General features: G+C 40.3%; 1 protein-coding gene across 2 annotated transcripts in view; it reads right to left on the bottom strand.

The window, feature by feature from the left end:
* The window catches only part of METTL16 (methyltransferase like 16), a 71,899-nt gene extending 70,333 nt beyond the window's left edge, over positions 1 to 1,566 (bottom strand). For both annotated transcript variants that reach the window (XM_028520420.2, XM_036034398.1), the window contains exon 1: positions 1,422 to 1,566. The gene's annotated coding sequence lies outside the window, so the exon portion shown is untranslated. The remainder of the gene's footprint in view (positions 1 to 1,421) is intronic.
* Between the last annotated feature and the right edge of the window lie 22,847 nt (positions 1,567 to 24,413).

Raw genomic sequence — 24,413 nt, 5'->3', positions numbered from 1 at the left:
TAAGTTAGATGCATTAAGAACAATATACAGAACTCATAAGGTAAAGCCTGATATTAACTACCCGCTATGACCTGCCCAGTTGGAATTTGTGATCAGACCATCTTGTGCGGTTACTTTTGGTCAATGAGCTTGTCAGGTTATTATAATACATTGACCCTTTTATGTTCATGTATGCCAGATTCAACTCATTTTCTACATTACTCAACCTTTTTGGTCAGAACAGATACAGAATGAGTCAATAAAGCCACTTCTCTGCTAACCAATCCCTCCCATAAGCAATGGGTTCATCAGGTTCCTCAAATGAGTGTCAACTCTTACCTGGCATCAGCATAATGATTTCCTTCTCTCTAACATAATCTACTTTTGTCTTCCTGGCTCATTCTACTCTAGCTGCACTGGTATCCTTATTTATCAATTCTGGTACATATCTGTCTCAGGACTTTTCTATTTGCTAGTGGTCTGCATGGATTTCTCTTTCCCCAGAAATACATAAATACAAGATTCCCTGGCCTTGTTCAAGTCTTCAAATCAAATGTCACCTTCTCACTGATATCTTTCCTGAGTACCTCTACTTAAAGTGAACACACTCCTGGTCTCCCTTACTAGCTTCAATCTTCTCCACGAACTTACCCATTTGACATTCCATATATTTTACTTACTTTTTACTTATTTTACTTATTAAAAAATGGCCCTGCCAATAAACTTCATGAGGGAAAACCTCCTGTCTTTCTTGTTCACTGTGATTTCCCAGCACCTAAATTAGGGCCTGGGAGAATAGGCACTTAGTAAGTACTTGTTGACTGAAAACATGATGTGTAATTATTTTCATTGTCCAGACTACTGAAGAACAGCACCCTCATTCTTGGTAAACGGTCCCCTACCTCGACTCTCAAAAAGGATCAGTCCTAGGGTTGGGGCTTTTTCTTCCGGGTTGCCCGAGTCCGCCCAAAAAGCCAAAGAGGTTTCTCTTGACCCTTAAATAATCTTCAACTACCACTTAACGGAGTCTGAATTCCACTTTCCTAACTCCTAATTCTTCTTAACAGATTCCTCTCACTTCAACCCCAACCTCCGTTTTTTCCTCGTTGCCTTCCCTCATAAATCCGACTTTCTTCTAGTCCCGCCACAATTCTCCCTCTCTTCCATTCCTTCCACACCCTCATTTTACCCATTCACTCTGCGTTCCCACCTCGGTTTCGGATCTCTCTAAACACCTCAGCCCCCGGGGTCTTCCCTAGTTCAATCTTAGTCTGCATTCTATTAGTGAACTCCCCGCCCCCCCAACCCCACCCCCAACTGGGCCTCCCTCCCTAGACCCCGAAGCAAGCACCTCACGGGCTCAAAACCCGGGAATGAGAAACCTAGGTGGTACATGGTTAAAGTGAACTCGCAACCGGCATGAAGGATAATAAGTGACTCACCTACGGAGTCCAAATTCCAGCCAAACCACCAATTTGGAATGGCCCTCTAACACGAGAATCTTAAACCACCCGTACCGCGAAGCTCCTAGAAACGCACAACATACGGTCCTAGCGCGCCGCCATCTTGAGCAGCCATCTAGCCTTGTGATTGGACCATAAACACCTCGCGCGATCTGAAATAGACGCTGAAAAAAAGAAGAAATTGTCGCGAGATTTGGAATTCTCGGTTTCTTCAGACAGAAAAAGGGGCGTGGTAGCAAACGAAGTCCTTGCGTGAAGGTACCTGCATTAGAATCCGCTAGGTAACTTGTTTTTAACAAACGTAGGGTTTTTGTTTGTTTGTCTGTTTTTTGTTTTTTTTTTTTACAAAATCGCTTTCTCGGCCTCACTACAGACTTACTAAATTAGTCTGTGGGGTTGGTCAGAATATATAAGGGGTTGGCGAGGGGCAGGGGAAAATGCTTTTGGATTTGATGGCTGGCAATGAGCGCTTACTGTGCAACAGGCCTCCTGGATATCTCATTTAAACATCACAGATAAACGGTGAGATAAGAAAGAGTAGTCTCGTTTACAGAGGAAGAACTTACAGTCGTTCGTTCAAGATCTTACACCCAGATGACATCAAATCCACGTTCTTTGTATTTTTTCACCTGCCTCTCAAGCTGAAAGCGCTGTTAAATGCGTTTCATTTTTCTTTTCAACTCGGTTACATGAATATCTACCCTCTGGCAAACAGAGTGAGCATTAGTTCCCATTTTGCATTTGAGATTAAAATGGTTACTTGCAAAAGGTATACAACTAGTAACAAAACTAGGACTAAAGTCTCTGGATCCTCACCGGTTTCCATTTAAAAAAAAAAAATCTTGCCTTGGTCCATGTAATTAATGTGAAAGCTTCCTGCAAACTATTGCCATAAAACTGAGAATTAGGAAGTAAGGAATGACGATCTCAGCTTTAATGCAGAACTGAGTGTATCAGTAGTGATCCAAGGAAAGTTAAAGAGGTGTTTTTATTACCTATTATGTAATAAACCACTCCAAAATGTGTAGTTAAAAACATCCTAGTGTGGGCTGGGATTGTGACATCCCCCACTCCAGGCCATTCTTCTTCAGTACTTGCTGTTGGTAGTAACATTAACTGGGGGCTGGTTCAGCTGGAATGACTAGGTCTCTCTCTTCTGTAGTCTCAAATCCTCTGCTTCTCCAAGTGACCTTTCCACATAATTTCTCCAGCAGAGTAGCCAGGCTTCTTACATGGTGGTTCAGGACTCCCAAAAAGGCAAAAGTGGAAGCTGAAAGGCCTTCTCAAGGCTTAGGCTCAGAACTTGTGCTTCCACCATATTCTGTTTGTTAAAGCAAGTCTAAGGACCAGCCCATATTCAAGACGAGGGGACAATGCCACTTTCCAGTACTAGAAGGTATGGTTCACTGGATCTACCATTGTAGCAAATACCACAGCAAGTTTTCTGTCTTTAGTTGGTAGTGACTTTGGTGCTGGGTATTTTTACTATATTTAGTGCTTTATTCTGGAAAGGTAAAAGAGAAAATACCTTTTCTGACTAGTAGGGTTGAAAGTAGATTATATTTAAAATGTTGTTGAATTTCTCTGTTAGCTCTAGAGATCCAACTCTCTTGTAGTTCAAACCAGGGAGACCCTCGCTCTGTAGCCAGGGAATTTGGGCTTTAATCTTGTCCCAACCACTTACTAACCCTGTGAGTATGGACAGTACATAAACTATTCAAGCCTCAGTTTCTCAATATCACAAAACTGAATAGTAATCTCATAGAGTTGTGAGAATAAGTCAGATAATGCATATAAAATACTTAGCATAGTTTCTGATACACAGTAAGCTACTACTACTATTATTATATTACTATTTTTCCTTATAACATCTCTGGTCACTTTCAATTTTTAAAAAATCATTTCATAAAGATAAAACGTGTTCATTATAGTAAATTTTTTTAAAAGTTAAATAATACAGGAAAGTATGAAAAAGAAAGCAAAACTTATCTAAATCACCACCAAAAGCCAATCTCCATTAAATTTTGGTAACCTAATTTCTGAACCTTTATATATTCATAAGGATATTATATAACTAAATAATTTTATACAAATATTATATATTTTTCTACTCAAATATAAATCTTGGAGATTCTCCTACTTCAGTTATATAGTTCTATATAGTTCTTTGTAATGGTTGCATAGCATGATTCCATTGTATGGACACAGCACAATTTTTTCACTAATTTCCCTATGGGTGGACATAAGTTGGTCTGCTCCTAAAATTGTGGTAAAATGATAACTATATCTCCTATAAAAATTTTTACATAAAATGAAAATTGTCTAGAGACTGCATAGAATAGATTAATAAAATATTATCAATATCAGCTTCTTAGGTTTTATCTCCCTGATTTACCCTCATATCACCCAGAATATAATCTGGTAGAAATCTGTCCAACTTCCACACACCAGTAAGGAAAGTATAGGCATCCAATTAGTCAATTACACCTTTGCTTTATTCTGCCTCTTTGTAGTAGGAAATTGATTCTGTACATTCAGTGGGTAATGCTGGTAATTCTGAAATGTTGCATAGCTAGTACCAGAACTGCTTTGAGCATCAGCCATTTGCAGGGCTGACATTAACCCCTGAGGGCATCAGTCTAGACTCCCACTTACAGAAATTAATTACTCAAAGGCCTTGTTACTCTTCCCTGCCACTGTCCTTTGGCCAAGGCCAGCCAGTCAACATCCACAGGGCTCTCTAACTTCTTGTCTTAGAGAGCAATGATTGAGTATCAACACCTTGTAGCCCAGAAGACCCTGGCCTCCTTATATAAATTTATCCAGTTCCCTCTTGGGGACTAAGTTAATATATTAGAAACCTAATGCCCCCCTTAATTAACTCAAAAAAGCTATGCCCTAATCCCAGAATAATGACTTTCTCTGCTTACATGCCCATAACAGAGAACTACTCAAGTTATACTTCACACTTAGTACATGTTTTTTATTCTTATAAAATAATGCTGAATTCTTTCAAGAACTTGGAAAGTAAGTTCAAACTATTAAAAGCTGATGGAAGAACTGGATCCAAGTGTACACCTGACTACCCTGTAGTCTACACCTGACCTGTTCCAAGTCTCCAAAACAGAAGATATTACCATAATTTTTAGACCATAAGATGCATCTAAGTTTTAGAGAAGGTAAATAGGAAAAAAAATTTTGAAGCAAAACATGTGGTAAAATATTTAATAATATAAATAACATATAACATTTCACCAATGTAAATGTAAACAGAACTCAACAGCAGCATTAACAACCATTATCCCTCCCAAATTTGGTGGGGGGTGCATCTTATAGTCCAAAAAAATGGTAATTAAAAATAAGTTAATTCCAAATAAGACTGGAAACCCAGAAATAGTGCTATTGACAGAGCAGAAAATTTGAAGGTACTCTGAAAAAATAGGGTGCAAATAGGAATAACAAGTAAAAAGCCCAGAGGTTTTTAAGTGAACTACACATAATTTGGAAATTCATCTAAGAAACAAAATGTGCAAGAATAGCTAATAACGTATTTCCACCTGGAAATAATAAAAATTACACCATACATAAATACCATATAGAAAATAAAGCCATTATAAACACAAAGTTAGCTATAGAAGTATTAGAAGAATTTATTAGAAGAAGCATTTGGAGATTGTTTCTATACACTTAGAATAGGGAGGCCCTTCTAAAGACACATAACTAAAAAACTACAAAGGAAATGATTGCTAAAGTTGATTATATAAAAATCTTAAAATATATTTTGACCAAGTGGCTCAGTTGGTTGGAGCATTGTCCTATACACCAAAAGGTTGAGGGTTCAATCCCTGGTCTGGCCACCTGCAAACCTAGGTTGCAGGTTTGATCCCTGGTTGGGGTGAGAACGGGAGGCAACTGATCAATGTTTCTCTCTCATATTGATTCTGGGTTTCTCTCTCTCCCCCCTTCCCCTTCCTTGCTTTCTAAAATCAATAAACATGTTCTCAAGTGAGAATTAAAATTTTTAAAAATTCAATATAAAAAAATACTACCAATAATAGACAACAAACAGGGAGAAATATTTGCAGTATACATATAACAAACCAACAGTTAATATCCAAGACATGTTCTGAATCAATGACAAATCAATAAGAAAATAATCCAGTGTTAAAATGAGCAATGGATATGACGAAGAAACTCATAAAAGAGCATGTATAGTTGGCCAGTGACTATATATGAAAAAAAAAAGTTCAAACACATAAGTAATCATAGAAAGACATAATAAAATAACTATAATGAACCATTTTAATACATTAGATTAATAAAAATAAAAAAATATTGATAATATTCAATGATGGCAAAGGTTGGGGTATTGGTTAGCTTTTGCTGTGTACAAACCAAAACTTGGTAGCTTAAAACAACAGACATTAATTATTACTCAAAATTCTGTGTACTAGCTGGGTAGTTACTCTGATCTGGACTTGTTCAGCTGGTCTCTGCAGTTTGTTGGAGGCTACACTGGTGCTTGGGTGGTCCAGGATGACCCTACATGTCTGGCAATTGGCAAGCTGCTTGGCCTATGGCAGGGATGTCAAACTCATTTTCACTGGGGGCCACATCAGCCTCGCAGTTGCTTTCAAAGGGCTGAATGTAATTTCATCTCTTCTTAACAGTTAAGGAGTAGTTACATTTATACAGTCCTAAAATTATTTCGACCCTTTAAAGGCAACTGCAAGGCTGATATGGCCCCCAGTGAAAATGAGTTTGACACCCCTGGTCTAGGGTAAGGATCAACAAACTACTTCCAGTAGGCTAAATCTGGACACACCTATTTATTTACATGTTATTTATGGCTGATTTCACAATATAACAGCAGATTTCACTAGTTGCAAGAAAGACCAGATAGCCCACAAAGCTGAAAATATTTAATATCTAGCCCTTTACAGAGAATGTTTGCCAATCCCTGGTCTAGGGAACCTAAACTGGACATATGTCTCTGCTTCACATTGTTTCTCACCCTCCACTGGGATAGACTGGGTTTATTCACATTGCAGCAACATTCCAAGGAAATGAGAAAGTAAGCTGTAGGATCTCTTAAGGTCTAAGCCAACCTAAGTACAAGGAGGGGGAAATGGACTTGACCTCTGAGTGGGAGGAATAGCAAAGAATTTGTGATCAATTGCAATCCACCATACAAATATAAATTTGTCCTTTAAAAAAAGATTTTATTTATTTACTTTTACAGAAAGGAGAAGGGAGGGAGAAAGAGGGAGAGAAACATCTACATCATTAGGTTGCCTCTTGCATGCCCACAACCCAGGCATGTGCCCTGACTGGGGAATCTTTTTCAGGTTGCAGGCAGGCGCTCAATCCACTGAGCCACACTAGATAGAGCTAAGTTGTGCTTTTGAAGGCGAATTTAGCAATATATATTTTAAAATCTAAAATGGCTAATCCTAGAACACCTGTGACAGGAAAAACTGACGACAGTGATTGCTTCAGGAGTGAAGAACTGGTCTTTGGGAAACAGGAGTAAGAAGGAGACTTGCATTTCAATGTGATTGATTTAGCGACTTTTGAACTTTGTTTTTTATTTTATTTTTAAGAGATTTTGTTTATTTATTTTTAGAGAGGGAAGGGAGGGAGAAAGAGAGAGAGAGAGAAACATCAATGTGCAGTTGCTGGGGGCCGTGGTCTGCAACCCAGGCATGTGCCCTGGCTGGGAATCAAACCTGCGATGCTTTGATTTGCAGCCCGCGCTCAATCCACTGAGCTACGCCAGCCAGGGCTTGAATTTTGTACTAAGGGTATATTGAAAATAAGTAAATGTGTATATATTCTCCCAACTAGCAATTCTATTTTTAAGTCGTGTCCCAGAGGGACGCATGTTTACAGTGAGGTTGAGGTAGGCATATTAATGTTCATTGTCACATTTTTTATAAAAGAGAAAAAAATGGAACACCATAAATATCCCTCAGTAAAAGATTGAGTAAATAAACTACAATTCATAACTGTTTTGGAAGGCTACAGAGCTGTTAACAATAAATCTATACCAGCCCAGGGCAGATAGCTCAGTTGGTTAGAGCATCATCCTGATACACCACTGTTTCAGGCTCAATCCCCAGTCAGGGCACATAGAATGCGTAAGTACGTGGAATAACAAACTGATTTCTCTCTCTCGCTCTCTCTCCCCCTCTCTCTCTCTCTCTCCACCCCCCCCGCCCCCCCGCCCCTTCCTTTATGTCTAGAATCAGTAAGCAGCCCTGACTGGTAAGACTGAGTGGATTGAGCTCTGGCCTGCAAACCAAAGGGCTGCCTGTTCTATTCCCTGTCAGGGCCCATGTCTGGGTTGCTGGCCAGGTGCCCAGCTAAGGGTGTGCAGGAGGCAACCAGTCAATGGTCCTCTCATACATCCATGTTTCTCGCTTCTTTCTCCTTCCCTTCCCCTCTTTCTGAAAATAAATAAATAGATCTATATCTACAAACATGAAAATTCTCCAATATATAAAAGGTAAAAGGAAATTGTGAAACAGCAGGTTCAATTTGATATGATTTATATAAAGCAGAAAACCCACCTCTTTTAATATAAAAATCTAAACATAAAGAAGTAGCCATAGGAAAAGATCTGAAAGGAAAAACCCTAAACTGATAACAGCAGTTACTTTGGGGAAATTGAGTTGGAATATTAGCGATGGAGCATGAGAGTTCTTAATGTTTTCCATATTATTTAAGTGTTTTATAGTGATAATTAATACAGTTTTACAATTTAAAATAGACTTAAAATACTACAAATAAAAAAAAGAAAGAAAAGAAAATTAGGTTTGTCAAGAAACCACAGCCTGAAAACTCATGCAGGAAAAGATCATTGGGAAGGGAGACAAAGTTGGATAATATGAGATTAAGATTAGGAAGATATACCCAGAAGCTCCAACTCTATTTAGTACAAGTTCCAGAAGGTGAGAATAGAGTTTGAAAGAATGGAAGAAAATTTCCTAAAGCTGACAAAAATAGAAGTCTTCAAATTAGAAGAGTTCACTGTGTACCAAACTGAATTAATTTTAAAAGACCCACATCAAGTTAAGTTGTTAGAGTGGTCCCTAATCCATTATGACTAGTGTCCGTATAAGGAGAGGAGATTAGGTCACAGACAATGCAGAGGGACAACCTTAAAAGGACACAGTGAGAAGGTGCCCATCTGCAAGCCCAGGAGAGGCCTCAGAAGAAACCAATTCTGTTGACACCTTGACCTTAGACTTCCAGGCCTCCAGAATTGTGAGAAAATAAATCTCTGTTGTTTAAGCTACCCAGCTTGTGGTATTTTGTTGTAGAAGCCCTAGCAAACTAATATAGTTTCCTTGATTACGTTTATTCATAAGTATGTATTTTATACTTTTGATGTATTTTAAATGGAATTGCTTTCTTGGTTTTCTTTTTGGATTGTTCATTGTGAGTATGTGGAAATACAACTAGTTTTTTGTTGATTTTGCATTCTGCAACTTTGCTGAATTTGCTTATTCTTTTATTCCCCCTGGAATCCTTAGGGTTTTCTACATATAAGATCATGTCATCTGTGAACAAAGATCCCTTTGTTCTTCCTTTCTAATTTTGATGCCTTTTATTTCTTTTCATTGCCTAGTTGATGTAGCTAGGACTTCCAATACTATGTTGAGCAGAAGCGGCATGAGCAGGCATCCTTGTCTTACTGCTCATCTTAAAGGAAAGACTTTTGATCTTTCACCACTGAGTATGCCATTAGCTGGGGCTTTTCATATATAGCCTTTATCATGTTATGGTAGTTTTCTTCTGTTCCTAGTTTGTTGAATGTTTTTATCAAGAAATGGTGCTAAACTTTGTCAAATACTTTTTCCACATCAGTTGAGATAATCATTTGGTTTTTTCCCTTCATTCTGTTTATGTGGTATATTAATAGATTGATTTTCATATATTAACCTTTCTTTGCATTCCAAGAGTAGACCCACTTGGTCATGGTGTATTTTAATATGGTATTAAATTTGGTTTGCTAGTAGTTTGTTGAGGATTAATGTTTTATTTAATTTTGTTTTACATTAATGATAATAAGGGATATTGATGTAGTTTTTTTAATAGTATCATTGTCTGATTTTTGGTATCAGGATAATCTTGATTCCATAGAATGAGTGTAGAAGTGTTTCTTCCCCTTCAGTTTTTGGAACAGTGTGAGGAGGACTGGTGTTCATTCTCTAAATATTCACCATTGTTATATCTATTCTATCTGGAATCTAGCGAGGTATGGACCTTATCCAAATGGCTTCCTGAATGTGGGAATACTGTTAAAAATTTTTAATTGTGGTAAAATACACATAACATGAAGTTTACCATCTTAACCATTGTTAACTGTTAATTTGAACATTGCTGTAGAACAGACCTCCAGAACTTTTTCAACTTGCAAAACTAAAACTTTATATCAATTGAAAAATAACTCCCCTTTTTCCCTCTCCCCCTAGGTCTTGGTAACCAAAGTTCTACTTTGTATCTCTGTGAATTTCGCTATTTTAGATAGCTTATATAGGTGAAATCATACAATATTTATCTTTTTGTGACTGGCATATTTTATTTGAATACCATATTTGACCCATCAGTTGGAATTGTCCTCTTAGTAATTTATGTAGTTCCCATATATACTTAGGTTTATTTCTAGGCTTTTTTTATTGATCTGTCTGCCTACTTCTACACATGTACACGTGTTTTAATTATCATAGCTTTTTATTGTCTAACTCTTTTCCCAAGTTTATGCTTCCAGATAAACTCTGAAACCACTTTATTAAGTTCGCTGCAAAAATCCTTTCAGGATTTTTTATTGTTATTACATTAAATATATATATCAATTCTGAGAGGATCAGCATCTCTACAATATACACTCTTCCATTTATATTTAATAAGACTTCACTCTAACCTATAAGATCATTCACAACAGAGTCCCACTCATTTCTTCTTTCTTTTTAATTACATTTTATTGATTATGCTATTACAGTTGTCCCGATTTTTCCTCCTTTGCCTCCCTCCACCCAGCATCCCCCACTCCCTCAGCCAATCCCCACACCATTGTTCATGTCCATGGGTCATGCATAAAAGTTCTTTGGCTCTCCATTTCCTATACTGTACTTTACATCCCCATGGTTATTCTGTAACTACCTGTTTGTACTTTGTAATCCCCTCACCTCTTCATCCATTCTCTCCCTCTGCCCTCCCATCTGGCAACCATCAAAACTCTCTCCATATCCATGATTCTGTCTCTGTTCTTGTTTGCTTAGTTTGTTTTTTAGGCTCAATTGTTGATAGATATGTACCTATTGCCATTTTATAGTTCATAGTTTTATTTAAGGGGAGCTGCTTGGAGTTCCAGCAGTTTTCTTCCACCAACTCAATTCCCACTGGTTTTTGCAGCCAGAAATTATAGGGACTTATCTTCCTAGTACTGGAACACTGGGTTGGGGTCCTGGTGTGGGACTGGGACTCCTCACTCCTAAGATATTCCTCCCACATTTTTATCCACCACATGTGGGTGAGGGACCAGCCTGTTCCACATCTCTGCCTCTCCTACCAGGTTGGATGGGTATGGTTTCTTCAATTTCGTAGTTGTCAGACTTCCATTCAACTAGATTTCTGACAGTTGTGAGTGATGGTTATTCTACAATTTAGTTGTAAGTTTGATGTGGTTGTGCAAAGAGGTGAGCTGTGTATACCTATGCCACCATCTTGTCTGAAAGACCCCACTCCTTTCTTCCCATGTTTAGTCACCCTCCAGCCAAAGTCACTGTGGTCTGGTCCCTGAATGTACTTTCACACTTTGTATTCTTTCCTGCTTCTCTCTCTCTCTCTCTCTCTCTCTCTCTCTCTCTCTTTTTCTACCCCTCCTTCCCTCCCTCCCTCCCCCCATCTCCTCAAGCTGGTCTCTTTTACTGAAATGGCCTCTTCTTCTCCTTCCCACAATTTCAACTGGTCCATAACCAATACATACTTTATATTCCCTCACAAATTGCCACTTTACTCATATTTCCCAATTCCTTCATCCAGATGTGACTTCTCCCTCCTTTGAAAGTCCATAGTACTTGGTTTGTCACTACATTAATGTGGTAACTCCATTTTGTTCTTTGTTGTTATTTGTGTGCTTGTCTTATTGGTCTACAATCAACAATTTTGCATTAGAACAATAGAAATGTGCATCAGAATCCAGGGAAAGCTTCTTTTAATTACTTTTTAAATTTATTGATTGATATGAGAGAGAGAAAGGGGGAGAGAGAAAGAGAGAAAGAAACATCAATTTTTTGTTCCACTTATTGATGAATTCATTGGTTGATTCTTGTATGTGCCCTGACCGGGAATCAAATCTGCAACCTTGGCACATTGGGGCAACACTCTAATCAAATGAGCTACCAGGCCAGGGCCATGGAAAGCATTTTTTTAAAAAATCCACATGCTTTGATCCCATTCCAGGAAATTATGAGGTTGGATTCTAACATCAGTATTTTGCATGTGTATACTTAGTATTCTCTACAGGTATTCTGTGAACTCTGATTATGAATGGCTGTTTTTAGATAAACTTCATGAACTCCTGAATATATATATATATTGCAGGGGGCCAGAGTTTACTATCCCAACATATACCTTTTTTCGAATATTGATTATTTTAAGCTGGTTATTTTTAAGAAAGAAAAGACTCAAGGAGAAACTTTTACACCCCTCTGCCCCCACCTTACCTGCCTAAAGAAATTCAGATAGAAAAGGAGTGCTTCTTGGCCTTTTGGCTAAGATGAAGTGAAAACATGCTTAAAGAAGGTTAACTATCACCTTAGCATAATACGAACAAATATGAACAAATGTTAAGCTCCCCTCTGTGTCCCATTGTTTCTGGGTGGCTGGGCTAAAATTTGCTTATCAAAATGTTCACACCTTCTCATCTACCTGTGAAGTGTCTACCTTCCCTTTGAAATCTAAACCATCACCCTCCTCTCTTTCTCCCTGGGTCAGCTTTCAATTTGTCCTTGGCCCCCTATTCTTATGGAACCCCTACATGGATACAATTAATTAAATTTGGTTCCTGTTAATCTGTCTCATATCAATTTGAGTATTGGACCATACAAGGGGTCTGGCTAATATAGCTCAGTGGATTGATTGCCGGCCAGAAAACCAAAGGGTCACTGGTTCGATTCCTAGTCAGGGCACGTGCCTGGGTTACAGGACAGGTTCTCTAGTAGGGGTCTCATGAGAAGCAACAACACATTGATGTTTCTCTCCCTCTCTTTTCCCCTCCCTTCCCCGCTCTCTAAAAATAAATAAAATCATTGAAAAAAAGAAGTATAAGGGAAAATTCCCCCTCCCCCACAATATATATGACTATTGTCCTAAAAAGTTTTGGCTCGCTGAGTGCAAGGCCTGCTTTATCTCTTCCATCATTGCACGCTTCCCCACGTTAAGTACATAGCTCAGTAAAGGTTTGGTAAGTATACCTGCATTGCCTCAAACCTGGACTGGCATTAAATGACAATATTGTTCTCCCTATTTCAATGTCCTTACTACCACACCACCTAATATTAGCCACTGTCACCAGCCCAGGGGCCTCCCTTTGTACCCTACAGTCCTTAATACTGCAGTGGGCAAAGGAAAAAGCAGGAGAAGTGCCAACCGTATGGATATCTAGAGCTGCAAGCCTGATGCAGGAGCTCTAGGAGGCCTGATCCCCAGAAAGCAGGAAAGAATGGCTTCTACACAATATCTAGCCAGATTATTCCCTCTGAATCTCAGTTTCCTCACCTGTAGAATGAGAATGACAGCATTAGTCACATTACTTCCCAATGATAACTTGAGGCTCAGAAGAGAAAAGAGTAGTGAGTATGCTTGGATGTTGTCCATCAGTATGTACATATAAGGGATTATAGTAACTGCGGGTTAGTACTTCTGGGCTAGGGCTCCTATCATAGCCCTCTGCCTCTGCTTCTAGAGTGCCAAGGGTGATATCTGGGTCCCAAGAAAGGCAGTTCAGTCACATAGCCATTCATTATGTATTCAACCACCATCACTGAGAGTCTACGAAATGTTAGGCATTGGGATTACAAAGATGAAAGACCAGCTCTGCCTTCGTGGAGCCCAGAGGTCTGCTAGAGCTCATGAGAGGCACACAGTTGGGATCCTTTGCCCACTGTTTAAAAGGGATAAAATGCAACTTCGCAAACAATCCCAGACTAGCAGAGTGAGTAAACTGAGCCCTGTGAACAGGAAGGGTTAACAGGCAGCCCAGAGTGAGAGGGCTCTAGAGAAGGGGCAAAGCTCAGTCAGGGGAGGTTTCCTGGGGGGCAGGGCCTGGCCACTCTGTCCAGTGGCATTCAAAGCCCTTTTTGTTCCCGTTGCCCAACCCCAGCCCTGCATGCCTCACCGTCCTGTCTGGGGACCTTCCACAGGTGGCCAGTACAGAAGTCCCTGCAGGCCTTCCTTGAGGGCTGTACTGCATCCTGCTCCTGTCCTGGTCCACTCTGACTAGACTTCTGGGTCCCGACTGAGGCCGCCGACCACTGTCCCAAAATTCTTTGATCGGCGCCAGCCTCCTTCCTGCTGCTTGGTCTTAATCTTAAACCCCAGCATCTTTGGCCCCAAGGACACGTCTCCCTGAGCGGGGGTGGGGGTTGGGGGGGTGAGGCCTTAGAACAGCTCCTGTTACTGAATAAGTGCTCAATAAATACAATACTGCATTTTCCGAAAGTCCTCTCCTGCCTGCTCTGCTCCATTATGCTTACATCGCTCATTCTAGGAGCAGGAGGATCATTTCCAAACATTCATGTTTAGGGGTTGTCTAATATTAATATAACCTAAGAGTCCCCTAAGTGAGATTGTGTCTTCTATTATCTAAGTGTTTACTATGAGCCAGGCACGGTGCCTGGGACTTTGAAAGTGTTATCTTGCCCCATCCTGCTGGTTCAGTTGGTTGGAGCATCTTCCCATACACGGAAGTGGTGTGGATTGGATCCTGGATTGGGTTGGGTACAGGATGAAAGTTTCTGTCACATCGATGTTTCAAACATGGGTGAGGCTTTTAAAAAATGTTATCTCTTCTAATCTTCACCATCATACAGATAAGAACTGTTATTGCTCCATTTTAGTGGTGAAGAAACTAAAAATTAGGTTAAGAATTCTGTAGGTCTTACAGCAAGTTAGTGGCAGAGCTGCAACCCTGGTTGGCTCTCAGGCGTCCATTTCCCACTACAGTGCTCTGTCCTCCCCAACTCCTCTTGCAGGTTCAGTGTGCCGGGATCTTAAAGCACAGGAGATTTAGGCCCGGGAAGAATGGAGGGAAAACATGCATATTTGAGTGTGTGTGTGTGTGTGTGTGTGTGTTTTAATACTTTAAACTCAAAATATCTCTTTTGTTGTGTAAGGCAGTTTGAATTGGTTATTCTTTATTGAGATAAAAAATACATAACAAAATCCATCATTTGACCATTTTTAAGTGTACAATTCAGTAATCTTTGTGCAACCATCATCAGAACATTGTCGTCAGCCCAAAAAGAAACCTTGTACTCATTAAGCAGTAACTCCTCATCTCCTCCTACACCTAGCCCTGGCCAACCAGTCATCGACTTTCTGTCTCTATGAATTTACCTATTCTAAATGTAATGATATAATGTGTGACCTTTTGTGCCTGGCTTCTTTCACTTAGGGTAATGTTTTCAAAACCATTCATGTATCAATCCTTCATTCCTTTGTATGGCTGAATAATATTCCACTATAGGATATATACCACATTTTACCTATGCATTCATCAGTTGATGGACATTGGGGATGTTTCCATTTTTTGGCTATTGTGAATAGTGCTGAACTATCACTGTGTAAGTTTTTGTTTGAACACTTGTTTTCTTTTTTTTCACTTTTTAAAAAAGACTTTATTTATTTATTTTTAGAGAGGGAAGGGAGAGAGATAGAGAGAGAGAGAGAGAGAAACGTTAATGTGCAGTTGCTGAGTGTCATGACCTGCAACCCAGGCATGTAGCCTGACTGGGAATTAAACCTGCGACGCTTTGGTTTGCAGCCTGCACTCAATCCACTGAGCTATGCCAGCCAGGGCTTGAACACTTGTTTTCAATTCTCTTGACTATATTCCTAGGAGTGGAATTGCCAGGTTTTATGGTAACTCTATGTTTAACTTTTTATTTATTTATTTAAATCCTCACCCAAGGATATGTTTTATTGATTGTAGAGAGAGAGAGGAAAGGGCGTGGGAGAGAGGGAGAGAAAGAGAAGGGAGAGGAAAAATCTGTGTGAGAGAGAAACACTGATGGGTTGCTTCCCATATGCACCCAGACCAAGGATTGAACCCACAGCCTTTCAGTGTATAGGATGACTCTTCAACCAACTGAGCCACCCAGTTGGGGCTGTTTGACCTTTTAAATTAATGACTGAATCATTTCACATTCAAATAGTAATGTATGTGTGTTCCAACTTTCATTACAAAAACAGTAAGTGTGCACAATTAAAAAAAATACTGCCACAAGGCTTATGGCAAAATACACTAGTCTTTTATCATATCTCTGTTCCATTCCTCAGAGGCAACTACTTTCAACTCTTTCCCTTGTTTTTAACTGTATTTTAAATAATATGCATATCCTACAACTTCACAGTTTATCAATTCTAGGCATTACATTATGGTGACTTCAGTACTCTATGTTTTCTTTGAGAGGGAGAGAAACATGAATGTGTGGTTGTCTCTCACATGCCCTGCACTGGGACCCTGGCCTGGAACCCAGGCATGTACCCTGACTGGGAATTGAACTCAGTTATCCTTTGGTTCACAATCCGGCATTTAATCCACTTAGCCACACCAGCTGGGGATGTTTGTGCTTGCCTTTTGGTGAGCTCTTTTCATCTGGAAACTCAGGCCCCTTAGATCTGAAAAAATTTTCCTGTAGTATTTCCTTTGATAACCTAAGGATGTTTGTTATCATGACATGTTGAATAATCTAAACCAGCTCCTTTAAAAATATTCAGCAAATGCTTCTGGGTGTTTTTGTATTTTGTATTCCATTGTATTTTTTCTGATTGTAAAGATAATGCCTACATATTGCAGGAAACTCAAACAAAATTGGAAACTGTGAGCCCTGTCTGGCGTAGCTCAGTGGATTGAGCGCGGACTGGGAACCAAAGTGTCCCAGGTTCGATTCCCAGCCAGGGTACATGCCTGGGTTGCAGGCCATAACCCCTAGGAGCCGCACATTGATGTTTCTCTCTCTGTCTCTCTCTATCTCCCTCCCTTCCCTCTCTAAAAATAAGTAAATAAAATCTTAAAAAAATTGGAAACTGTATAAATTAATGCTTTTTATTTAATTTTAAAAATATTTATTTATTTATTTATTTATTAGAGAGGGGGAAGGAAGGGAGAAAGAGGGAGAGAGGTTTAGCTTTGCAGGATGACGCCCAATCAGTTGATCTACCCCAGGCTCACCGAATCTTTTTTTTTTTTTAACATTTTTTAAAATTGTTGTTCAAGTATAGTTTTTTGCCTTCCCCCCCACCCCTTCCCACCACCCCAGCTCTCCCCTCCTCCTTTCCCTGTTTCCACCCCCACCTTTGTTATTGTCCATATGTCCTCCATAATTGTTCCTGTAAACACTTCACCCTTTTCTTCCATTATTCCCTTCCCTCTCCCCTCTGGTCACTGGCAGCCTGTTCTCAATTTCAATGTCTTTGGTTATATTTCACTTGCTTGTTCATTTTGTTGATTAGGTTCCAGTTAAAGGTGAGATCATATGGTATTTGTCTTTCACCACCTGGCTTATTTCACTTAGCATAATGTTCCCCAGTTCCATTCATGTTGTTGCAAAGGGTAGGAGCTCCTTCTTTCTTTCTGCTGTGTAGAATTCCAGTGTGTAAATGTACCATAGTTTTTGATTCACTCATTTGCTGATGGGCGCTTAGGTCGCTTCTAGCACTTGGCTATCGTAAATTGTGCTGCTATGAACATTGGGGTGCATAGGTTTAAAAATCATGTTAAAATGCCCTGACTTGTCGCTGGCTCCATCCCCAGTCAGAGCACATTCTTGGGTTGCAAGTTCAGTCCCTGGTTGGGGTGTGTGTGAGAGGCAACCAATCCATGTTTCTCTGTCACATTGATGTTTCTCTCCCTCTCTCCTTCTCTTTCCCTCTCTCTAAAAACAATAAATAAAATATTTTAATTTTTTTAAATAAAAAGAGTCAATGAAAATGGAGATGTATTAATCAAAATATAAAGTCACTTTTAATAGTTGCATAGGATTCCATTGGAAAGATACACCATTATGTTAGTTCACTAGAAATCAGTCCCTCTTTATGTAAAAAAAATGCTGGGCTGCACATCTTGTACACACAGATGCTACAGTTTCAGTGGTCCTCTTACCCCTACTGTCTTAGGGAACAGTGGAAGTAGGGGAAGGGTCATGAAAAGGTGGAATTTACTCATCCCTTATGAAGGAGCTGCAGGGACTGAATGTCCCTGGAGGTGACCTTGGCCTTACCTCCCATATGGTAGTGCTTAGAGCAGCAGCCCTGAAACCTCAGTGTGCACACAGATCACTTGGGGAACTTGTTGCAGGCTCTGGAGCTGCACCCCAGAGAGTCGGACTCAGTCTGAGGAGGAGTCTGAGAATCTGCATTTTTTAACAAGCACTCTAGCTGTTTGTTGCGTGGGTGGGTGGTGGGCCACATTTGGAGAAATACTGACTTAGAGAGTGGAAGAGAGAGTAGAGGAAGGTAAATAGTGTTCACCTGATAAATAGGAATGGGGGGTTGTTGTAGAAGAAAATTAATTACACATCTTCAGTCAACCTAGGGGACCAGGGTACAGTTTGCTTTGGTTAGGGCAGAACTAACAAAACTGCCTTCTACTAGTACAGAATAATATTGAATGTAAACTGTGATTAAAAAATAAAAATTAGCCCTGGCTGCTGTGGCTCAGTGGATTGAGTGCTGGCCTGCAAAATGAAAGGTCGCCAGTTTGATTCCCAGTCAGGGCACATACCTGGGTTGTGGGCCAGGTCCCCAATTGGGATGTGGGAGAGGCAACCTATCGATGTATCTCTCACACATCAACGTTTCCTGCCCTTTTTTCCTCCCTTCCCCTCCCTCTAAAAGTAAATAAATAAAATCTTTTAGAAAGATAAAATAGACTTAATGGCAGTCACTGAGCAAATTGGACTCCTCTTGTCTTGTGCCTTGCTGCACTTCCTCAGCAATTGTGTCTAATAAACCTGATGTGGCCAACATTGAGAAATTCAATAAGTCAATATTGAAGAAGACAGAAAAGCAAGAGAAAAATCCACTGCCTTCCAAAGAAACAGCTGAACAGGAGAAACAAGCAGGCAAATCATAATGAGGCCCACACCACCAGTATGCACTGTACATTCCACAAGCATTGCCTTCTTATTTTACTTCTTTTAGCTGTTTAACTTTGTAAGATGCAAAGAGGTTGCATCAGTTTAAATGATGGGGCTGCCCCTTTTCACATCAGACTACTGACAATGGAGGCCGCACCTGCCTCTTCCATCTGCCTGGTTGGCTGGCAGGGAAGGAAAAGAACTTGCATGTTGCTGAAGGAAGAAGTTCAGTGGGAGGAGGACAGTGAAACCTAGTCTAAAAACCAAGCAGGTCCAAAGTGTTCTGCAGGCTGTAAAATGCAGTTTAATCAGAGTGCCATTTTTTGTTTAAATTATTTTAACAAATGGAATGCTCAATTTTTTAATATGCAAATAAAAAGTTTTCAAACCTGCTTCATGTAACTAGTTCAAGAAGAAGTGGCAATTCTCAGATGAAATCTGTGTAAAGGGTCCTGCCTGCCTCATGGTCTCATTAGAGACAGATAAATGACACATATCTGGTGATTTGGGTAATTCTGTTACAACAAAAAAGTTGGTTTCACCAAGGTTTGTGGAATGCATTATCTAGACTAGCCAACAGTGAGCTCATTTTCTTAGGCTGACAATTACTATGAACTGTATGAAAAGTTTTATGTATTACAATTATAGATTTTGATAAGCCAACAAAATTTTTATATGATAAAGATGGCAATATTTAGAAAAAAACAAATTAAATAAAAAATTTTAATTTAAAAATTTAAAAAATGTTAAATTTCCTTTCATTCTCTAAAAAGATCCATTGATCACCTTGGCCTGTGTGGCCCAGCTGATTGCGCATCATTCTGAAAACCAAAAGGTCTCAGATTTGATTCCTGGTGAAGGCATATGTCTGGGTTGTGGGTTGGGTCCCTGGTTGGGGTGGATTTTAGCACATATTAAAAGGCAACCAGTCAGTGTTTCTCTCCCTTTCTTTCTCCCCCAATTCCCCGCTTTCCCTCTCTCTAAGTCCTCTATCTCTGCCTTTCTATCTAAAAAAGCAGTTTAAAAAAGGTCCTCATGTGAGAAATAAGTAAATAAATGAAAGGATCCAATGATTCTGATAGTCACATGGAAAGACCTAAACTGTCTAAGCCCAAACTGTCTAGGCTGTCCTTAAACTGTCATTTCCTCCTCTCCCTGGTGCTTAACGTTATTCAGTTATGAATGTGGGTACGTAGGAAGAGCTCGGCATGTTCACTGGGGCATTTAAAATCCATGGGCTATGGCTGGGAAAGGTGGGAGCCTAACTCAGGGTCCCCAGCAGAGATACCCAAGTTAGGGATACTGCTGGAAAGTGGGAGAATAATCCCATCTTGGAGAGGATGTGGCACAACAGGAACTCTGATGAGTGGAACATAAATTGGTCCATCCACTCTGAAAAACAATTTGACCCAGTAATTCTACTCCAAGGCATATACCCCAGGGAAGCTCTTATACTTGGGCTCTAGGAAACATAGACACCAAAACAGCGAAAAATTGGAAAGAATCCAAATGCCCTTGGACAAAAGAATGGATAAATTATTTGTGGTATATTCACACAATAAAATACTATACCTAGTATAAATTAATAAACTACACATCAGCATGGATGAATTTGAAAAATATGAGTGAAAAAGTAATTCATAAAATATATTCTTGTTGAATTTAAAATAAGCAAAACTAAACAATTTATTGTTTGGGGCTTTATGTGTAGGGAAATATAAAGAAAAGCAAAAGATTGTGGGACAAATTTACAAGAGTAGTCACCGTACATCAGCCCCCACCTGAAACGTAGCCACTACTCAGGTTGAGGCAGGGTGAGATCTTCGAGCACAAGTAGTGATGTTCCAGCTCTTATGTGGGGTGGTGGGTTTACAAGTGTTTGTTTTATTATGCATATGACTATATATACATAGCATGTGTTCTTTTGGCTATATCAGATATTTCAAAATATAAAAAGTAAAGAGGGAGAAAGATGAAACTCCTAGCCACTACTGTGGTCTTTCAAGATTATTTATCCTCTGAACCCCATGTCTCCTCCAACAGGCCTGCGGACCAGGAAGCAAAATGTCAAGCCTGAAGAGACCAACAGAAGCTTGTAAAAATCTGCCCCGACTGGTGTGGCTCACTGGATTGAACACTGGCCTGGGAACTAAAGAAGCTTATAAAAATCCACCTCCCTCCTTGGCTGGTATGGCTCAGTGGATTGAGTATTGGCACAAGAACTGAAAGGTTGTGCGTTTGATTCCTGGTCAGGGGACATGCCTGGGTTGTGGGCCAGGTCCCCAGTTGGGGGTGTGTGAGAGGCAACCAATCACATGCTCCTGTTCTGCCCCTTTCCAACCTGTTTCTCACAGACTGTATGTGTCACTAAGTCATGGCCTCTTTTCCCAGCCAAGCTGATTGCATGTTTAGATAAGATACCACTTTTCTCTGACAACAACATATGCTTGGGAACATTGTTTTCTGAACAAGCAAGACATTCTAGCACCTACTTTTTCTTATCCTAATGCATCATTGGCACCCATTCTTTTTCATCGGCCAGTGTCACATCTGGCTGGGCCTCCGGGCTTCCTTTTGCTTCCCTGATTGTGAGCTTTCTTGGCTTCCTTCCTGATTATGAGCTCAACAGCAGGACCAGAGCTCTCCTGGGCCTCTAACGTTCTCCCTCATGCATGTATATTAATTGAAAGACCACCCAACCTTTAGAAGAGGGGTAGAGTTCCTGAGTGAAGTCAAGCCTTGAACAATATAGTTGAGTAGATTAGGGCTCTAAATAGGTGAGTTCCAATCCCCTCTTTCCCTGCCTGACTGTGTGGCTTGTGATAGGCCCTTCATTGCCATGGAGCCTATTGGTTTGCCCTAGAGAGAGTAGTGATTTTTGGGATGTAAATAATGTGCAAAGACCATTAAAGAATGAAAAAGATGTTAAAGTTCATCTAGTTTTACCCATTTATGTTAAAGATGGAACAACTAAGGCTAGAGTAGGATGGAGACTTGGGTGGGCTAGGGATGCTTTACTGGCAGATTCTGGACTAGGACCCAGGTCTCCAGTCTCTCATCCCTTTGCCTCCCTGTTGTTGCTGAAGGATAGAGGTGAGAGAGGAGGACCTACAGCCACTAGCTTAGCTGTGTCTGAGCTTCATCCAAGAGCAAGACATTCAACTTTAGAAGATGTTGCCTTTGAAACTGCTGACATTATCTGGGGGCAGGAGAGGCCTGCTTCACCTGTCAGCTGGTCCATTGCACAATCTGGCAAGCTGAGGCCTGACGCTCTTCTTCCCACACTAGGCCCAGCTATGGAAGGGTGAAGTGAGGGTTCAGGGAATAACACAAATTTGGACTCTACCCCTACCTCTCCCTCTGACCCTTTGTTCTCTCCCTGCAGGTGTTGGGGTACACTGGGGGGTAAGAAAGTCCTGAGGAGGGGACGTAGGGATGGGAAAGCAAGCTCTCTACAAGAGTTGAAGGGGAGCAGGGCTAGTTCTCTTCACCCCAAATGGGTATTTAATTTTGGGGAGGGAGTTTGTGGACAAGGTAGAAAGGAGGAGGAAGAAGCTTTGGCCTGGTCCTTCCTTCAGCCCTCGAGTTCAGCATTTATCTTTGAATTGAAGAAATAGGAGAAAGTGAGACAGAGGGCTGAGTTGATCCATGAGGCTGTCACTCTAATGGAGGCAGTGGAGACTGGACTCAGTACAAAGATGTCTGGGGTCCCATTTTTGTCCCCTGGCCGGTAAGGCAGCAAATGGAGAGACCAGGACTGCACACAGCCTCTCCCAGTGCTGGCACACACAGACTGCCATATGTCAGCCCCCATCCGAAACATAGCCACTCCTCAGGGTTCCATCCAAGGCCCCGAGCAACCTGATTAGCGCTCGTGTTGTTTTGTTTTGTTTTTTATTATTATTCAACTGTCATATCTGAGAATGCCTGACTATAACACAAAGGGGGGTTCTTTTTCCATTTAACTTTACCATATGCACAGCAGGTCCAGGCTAGATCATACAATCCGAGCACAGACATTTAACCTTTTCCATGCTGTTCATGTTTACAATGCACAGAAATACTGTAATTGAAGCTATGCCTTTTAGTGACTAGAGGAGACTTTACAGCTGCCACAAACTTCAGCCCTCAAACTCAGTTATATGAAAAACAGAACTTAGCTTTTGGGGGGGTTCCAAAGTTTTGCACAGTTTTGGAAGGGCTTTTGTTGGGAGGGGCCATTCAATCCTCAGGCATTTATCCCAGCAGGGCACAGTGGCTCTGTCGGCAGTTTCCATTCCCAACTTGGTGGCAAGGGACACAGTCTCCTGACAACACAGTGAGTAGCCATGCCCTCCAGAGGGACCCATGCTCCTGCTCTCAGTCTCACAGCCCTCTCCGTTCTATCCTTGTTTCCTTCCTCCAGACTGGGGAGAAATATTGATGTGTGTACAATTATCATGGTATTTTAAAAACAGACACAATGTAGTAATGTATGGTTCTTTTAATTGAATATGAAGATCTAGTGATGGATCTAATAACTTCATACTTATGAAGTGCTGATAAATGTTAACAATATTTGAACACATTGTAACATCCATGATAGGACATGAAAAGAGCTGATTTCTGCTGATGAAAAAGGCCTGGGCCCTGTTAATACAACAGTGGTTTATTGCCTGCATTAATAATGGAAGGAAATGCTACATTTCAGATACAGATTAATGAAAAGAAAAATGTGGGGTTTTTTTCCCCATCCAAGTTCAAGGGTCTAAGTCATAAAAACCCTGGCCAGAGGAAATTCATCTCTCTCAATCCCAATTTCATTAATAGCAGCCACAAATTCTCCTCGAGACTAGTAGCACAAGACCTATTATCTGTTTGAATGAAGGAGGAGACAGTGTGTACATAGGTTAATATCTAAATAAAAACTTTTTTTTTATCTCTGGTGGGGCTTATTTACTCCTAGTTTACACACAGAATTCACATGCCTGATGATCTCTTTTTTTTAACTCACAGAAAAATAGAAGCAGCAGAGTAGAAAGGAGATCTGCAGCTGCTAAGAAAACACATTTATACCTAAAATGATCACAAACAACTTAACATGTAGGGAGAAAAATTGTTTTAGGCAGACAAGAATTCAAAAATCATAGAAAATTGGGAAGATTTAGTTTGTGCAGGAGCCAATAACTATATTTTGCTTTACTGAGACTACAATAACTGATATTCACCACTATGACCCCATAGTCTGAAGGAAGAACTAAAGAATGTAGGCTTGTTAACCTGTATTAGGAAGAAGTATTGGATGTAACAGACTTAGCCCAATCTGCAAGCAAGACGATTAAAATAAAAGTTTTGATGCTTAAAAGGATAAGTCTGCAGGTTTTGAAATAAGTATTGCACCCATGACCCTATGTACCCTCATTCCTGGGGTTCTTCTTACAGGACACTTGAAGTTTCCCATGCTCCTCTGGGAGTACAGGACAGTGGTGGGGGTTACGGGACCATGGGAAGAGGACCTGAGTTCAAATGGCAACCTCCATAGCAAATGATAGAGCATAGAGAACAGGACCCCGGTGACTCCTATTCATCCAATGATGGTCAGTAGGTCCTAACCTACAGAATT

Source organism: Phyllostomus discolor, chromosome 8 (assembly GCF_004126475.2).
Source record: "Phyllostomus discolor isolate MPI-MPIP mPhyDis1 chromosome 8, mPhyDis1.pri.v3, whole genome shotgun sequence".
NCBI lineage: Eukaryota > Metazoa > Chordata > Mammalia > Chiroptera > Phyllostomidae > Phyllostomus > Phyllostomus discolor.
Note: the sequence above shows the minus strand (reverse complement) of the source record. Positions and strands in the feature narration are given on the sequence as shown.